Below are 5,959 nucleotides of genomic sequence, written 5' to 3'. Positions count from 1 at the left end.
AGCCTCCCTTCTACGGGGCATCACCACTGTCTGGTCATCTTTAGATGATGTGAACGTTTACCACGTTTTTCAAACTAATATTCGGTCTGGCTCTGTTTTTATATCTCACTTGGTGTTTTTAAAATTTATTTTTGATGCACCAAAAAGTTGGAAGTTATTTATTGCTAATAAAAACTAGTGTAATGCATTATTAAAACGTTTATGAGGAATATTTTACTCTTTGCATGCTCAGATATCTTTGTATTACAACCTACTTTACATCCCAATTTTATATTTATATTTAGAGATGAGACCATGAAGCATTTTAAGACAAAGATTGTATTTTTTTTATTTATACATGTTTGCCAACAAGCCAAAACCAATTAATCGGCAAATTCACAGACTAAAATCTCTAAAGATAACATAATGTTCAGAAAAAATATACCAAATAAAAAAATAAGACTGTAAATATAATACAAAAGATACAATAAAATAAAACTGTTTTTTTTCTGCTTACGCTTCGTGACTTTTAGCCTTTTTTATACATAAATGTAAATTACTGAGCTAAATTTTCTGTCAGGCTTCATACATCCATACTTTTTATTAAATGTTTGTGTTTCCTTTATGTTTTGCTCTGTGCTTTTCACAGATCTGTCCGTTCGTCCTGTTATTGTAGGCTATAGGTGCAGTGATTTAAACCTGCTTTTATGACAGTATTTTTCTGAGGCACACAGAGCTCAGCTTCTCTGTTGGGTCTCAATTTTCCCTTTTTCCAAAGTTAAAAAAACAACATTATTTTCCTTTCTATAAATTGCCTAAAACACAGGGTGGCTCCCTCAATTATTCTTTAAGTAAATACCAAAAACAAACACTATTATTATTAGTAGTTAATACGACCCCACACCGCCCCCTCATCCTTAAAAATACTTTGTGGCACAGTTGTTTCTTCCTTCTAATCTTTCTGCTGGCATTGTGCATAAAGTAACTTTGAATCAAACATTACAGGAATAATGAAGAACGCAGTGCAATTTTGAGGGAAGTAAATATGGGGATATTCTTTGAACAACAGATATAAATAATCTGTAATGTGATACAGTTTAAAAGTAACTTGCAATAAAACTGATCTGACGCAGAATCTAGTAAATCAGGAAGTGCTTCAGAATTCAATTCAGTATGACAGCATTTACCACTTTTTGCACCTTGTAATACCTTCAGAAAAGCTTCATCATAGGCCAGCTGACCAACGTTTGCAACCTGGTGGTTGTTGTAAATCAGTTCTGCTTGTCAGGAGTCAGATTTGGATTTTAGTCATTTTAAAATCGAATCAGTTTAAAAGATAACATGCTTCCATCACATTTTCTCAATGTGGCAAACATAAATATCTCAGAAAAACTTAAAAAATGATTTTCAATACACCAAGAGATGTTATTATTTTACAACTTAGACTGAATTCAATTATCTTATGGAAAATGTTCAATGATGTTGTGTTTGTTTGGCTAGATTTATTGTTGCAGTTATACAAAACCACAATAACTATGATCTAAATGTAAAAAAATGTTTGAAATATTTCTAATTACAACTTTGTAACTCAAACTCAAACTTTATTTATTTATATAGCGCCTTTCATTTTGGTTAAAAACACAAAGCGCTTAACATAAAAACAGATAAAACAGTCATAAAAAATGAAAGTTGTTCAAAACAGAAAACAAAGGACAATCCCACAAAGAAGGTACCCCTCCCTCACCACCCCCCGCCCCTATCCCCACCCACCCAGTTACCCCAGTAGAACAGTGAACAGAAACAAATAACTGCAGTTGAAGAAGGTCTGGCTTGGTACTGCTGTGAGGAAACGATATCATGGGGATCCATTCATTCCAAGGCCCAGCCGGACCACAGGGGCCATTACCGCAGCGCCCGCCCAACACAGGGCAGCCCAGGGCCCCATCCATGGCTATTAGACCACAGAGTGGGACCCCAGCCCGCCCAACCAGAACGGGCACCACAGCAACGGCACGCCCTACAGGTCAAGCTGGTGGTGCCCAAGAACGATGGATCCCCCAGAGGAAACACTGGAGTAAAAAAAACATCAGAATAAAAAATAAAAATGATCATAAAATAACAACAATAAAAATAGAAAAAGATAAAAAATAAAATAAGATATAAGAATGTTAGTAATTAAAAAATAAAAGCGTCAGTGATTAAAACATAACCTAAGTATCATTGGTAAAATAACAATAAAAAGAATTGCATATTATAAACAAAGATAATAATAGTTGAAGGAAAGAGAATCGTCCGTTTTCGGGTTCTTTCCATCCATGCGTGTTCGATAGTCGAGAGTGGTAAAAACAAACAAGGATTCAACCGGTTTAAAAATACACGGAGTTTATTTCCCTGACAATAGTTCTAAAGCACAGATTAAAACATTAATGCAGATATATCTGGATTCTCAAGTAAAGATCTACTGACGCACAAGTTACATGCGAATTACTCGTAGATTTTCCTAAGAACAATGGAAAACTTTGAAAACAGTCTTTTTAAGATGTGTTTGAATCTCCGCCTTCCGGAAAGATCATGGTCGCTGGTCCTCCGCCCCTGGTCGCTCTGATTCATCAGCTGATAGCCCGCCTGCTTCCTCTGGCCAATAGCTGACGATTGCCAGCTTCGGATCCGCTCCGCCTCTCGGGGGCCCATTTCACCGGCGCACACAGTCCGATGATCAAGAGAGTCCCCATCTGGTCAGAGTAAATCATTCCTGGACAACTCAAGGTTCCTTTTACCGGTATCCAGAGCAAAGGTCAGCTTCAACCTCCACATGAGAACACGAATCTTCACACTTTCCCAGGGGAAGAATCTTCAACCCAGATGGTACAGATATCGCCCATGGCATATTTATGGCACCTAAGAAAAACACCTAAGTTTGCACAAAGAACATCCTATGTCTTCACAGGATGCTGCAACCATAAAGCAAAAAGGAATGTCACACGACCATAAATCTGGATAGTTCAAAATAAGTTCACTTCACACTAAGGATAAAGCTGTAACATAATAAAGAATAAGATATTAAAACATACATTTTCTACATAGTCCTTACAAGAAAATAAATAAATAGATAAATAAATAAATAAACAAATAAATATGTAAATAAATACCTCAATTAATAAATAGATGAATAATAAAAGACATAAGGAATGATCAAAGTCATATAAAAGCCAGACTAAAAAGGTGGGTCTTGAGCCTCTTCTTAAAAACCTCTACAGTCTCTGCGGCCCTGAGGTTCTCCGGCAGGCCGTTCCACAGGCGAGGACCGTGATGGCAGAATGAAGCCTCACCATGTGTCTTGGTCCTTACCCTAGGGACAACTAAGAGGCCAGTGCCAGAGGACCTCAGGGTCCGCGAGGGTTCGTATTTTAAAATAATATCATTTAAATAAGAGGGCCCAAGACCATAAAAACATTTATAAACCATTAAAAGAACTTTAAAATCAATCCTGAAACGCACAGGGAGCCAATGCAGCGATTTTAAAACCGGTGTAATGTGTTCCCGCCCTCTGGTTCTCGTCAGAACTCGTGCCGCTGAGTTCTGTAGAAGTTTTAGATTTGAGATCGACTTTTTGGGTAAACCAGAGAGCAGGGCATTACAGTAATCTAAACGACTAAAAATAAAAGCATGCATTAGCATCTCTGTGCTGGCAAGAGAGAGGAACGGGCGGACTCTGGCAATGTTTTTGAGATGATAAAATCCTATTTTCACAATGTTTCTGATGTGAGGGATAAAATTCAGCTCAGAGTCAAAAAGAACGCCCAGGTTTCTCACACACTGAGAAGACTTAAAATTCCTAAGTTTGGGTAAAATCATCTCTCTCTTGCTCTGTTGCTCTTCATTGTGTAATGATCTAGTTTTGATTTCGGTGCTTTTTCTGAGGAGATCTTTAACCACTGAAACCTTGGAATGTTATAAGTCAAGTTGGCCACAAGAGGGCGGCAGAGCACCGATCAGGGCTGGTTGTTTCCACTTCTTGTAGAGCAGAAGCTGTTTTTAGATGTTTATTCTGTATTGACAGAAGGTGCACGTTTAGTTTCATGTTTTTCTTAATTGACAAAAATGTCTAAGGGGATAAACTCTAAAGCTGGATTTGCCATGAAGCTGATTCCTGAATCAGGAAGTTTTTTAATGACTCACCTGGAGTTTGCTTAAAAAAAGTGAGTCTGCATGAGTAACATCCCTTATGCTTACAAGAAATAAAGTAAGCATAATTCAATGCTAAAAGTTAAATATATGGTGGAAACTTTTTTTTATTGTTCTGAAACTGTTACCTGCATTATAAAATCTATATTTTTTCACCAATGTAAAAATAAATGCTGTCTCCATTCACATTATTGCCTTATAAAAACAGAAATAATCAAACAAACAATATACATTGAATAAGTGTTTTCCTAAATTGTAAATTACAACTTTTTTCTAATGTAATATTTTAGAATAATTAGCAAATCTGATTTTACACTTGCGCTATTCTATGGGGTCAAGATGACCGTTGACGTGTTAATACTACCATGACAAAGGAGGATAAAGGTGGAGAGGAATTCATGTAATCCATGGAAATCATTGAAGATCACAAATCATTGAAGAAAAAAGGTTCAGAGCATTGTCTTGTGGGGTCTAGATGACCCAACTCCCAACGTTAAAGTGCCTAGGATAGCACAAGGGTTATAACGGTCTTATGAGTTGTTTCAGTCAATCACTGGATGGCGCCGTCTCTTAATGAAATGCTCTGAATGAAGTCACTTTTACATTTACTGTCATCCAAAAAAATCTATATTAATAATAAATATATAAACTTTTTCTCCTGCTTTATGGATTCAAACTTACTTTAATTAAACATTTTTCATACATTGATTCAAACCTGCTATCCGACTCTCTCACTACAACCAATGTTCAAACTTTTACTTCATAGTAACATATTTTCCACAATTTGCTTTTTTTTGGGGGGGGTTCTGTGACTTTACAATGACCCACCCAATGACTCACATGTTTGGCTCTCCTTTGGCGTGTGCTGCTTGTCAGACTTCAGAACCGCAAACATACATGTTCATTTTCATTTCTGAAAATATCTGAAGCACTAAAAACCATCAATACTCAATGTAGATTTTAATATGACAAATGTACCAGCATTGTGCTTTAGGAGCTTTTATTTTTTCTTGACCTGACTTAGAAGCAGGTCCAAGTGGTTGCTATGGAAACACCAAACCTCAACGGGACTCCCAAACAAACCCGACACGTTGCACTGCTCAGCAGAAGGAAACACCCTCTAAGATCATCTTCTCAACCAGACGAATCGTGACTGCAAGTTTCCACAAGTCGTGTAAACAAAAGGAAACCCCCAAAGAATGTGGACTTACCACGGAGGATATAAACAAGTTCTGGGACTCTGTTCCCGTCTCTTTGTGATGAAGGTTTCCAATGTGGTCATGGTGAACGACTGACTGTAAATGAAACCACTTACAGTCAGTCGTTCACCTGAAAGGGAACAAATTATTTTCATGGTGAAGATTTTAGAACAGGAAGCATAATTTAAGTTTTCACACAATTCACATCAATTCAACACAGTTTGTCCATCTTCATCTCATTCTTTATGCACAATTCTTTAAAATTATCAACGTCTTCCTGCTCATCTGCTTCCTGGAAACATTTATTTGTTGCAGGGATTTTTTGGATCAGTTTCCTGCTGTCTTTTTGCTGCAGGTATAACCTTTCTTGTTCCTCTTTTTTTTTTTTTTCCCCGTGTTTGTCTCTTTACTGTCAGAGCTCAACAGCTGATAGAAATCTGGTTCTGCTGGAAGTTTATCACTAATCCTTAGTTACATGCGGGTTTTCCTCTCTTTGTATGGGGATCCCTCCATCTGCCGAGCCACTTTATTATACAATGAAGGCAATTTAGCTTCATTGAAGTAGAATGAATGGATCAAACTGATCAAGAAAGAAC

This window comes from Oryzias latipes, chromosome 8, assembly GCF_053564925.1.
Source record: "Oryzias latipes strain Hd-rR chromosome 8, Olatipes_Hd-rR_3.1".
Lineage (NCBI taxonomy): Eukaryota > Metazoa > Chordata > Actinopteri > Beloniformes > Adrianichthyidae > Oryzias > Oryzias latipes.
Note: the sequence above shows the minus strand (reverse complement) of the source record.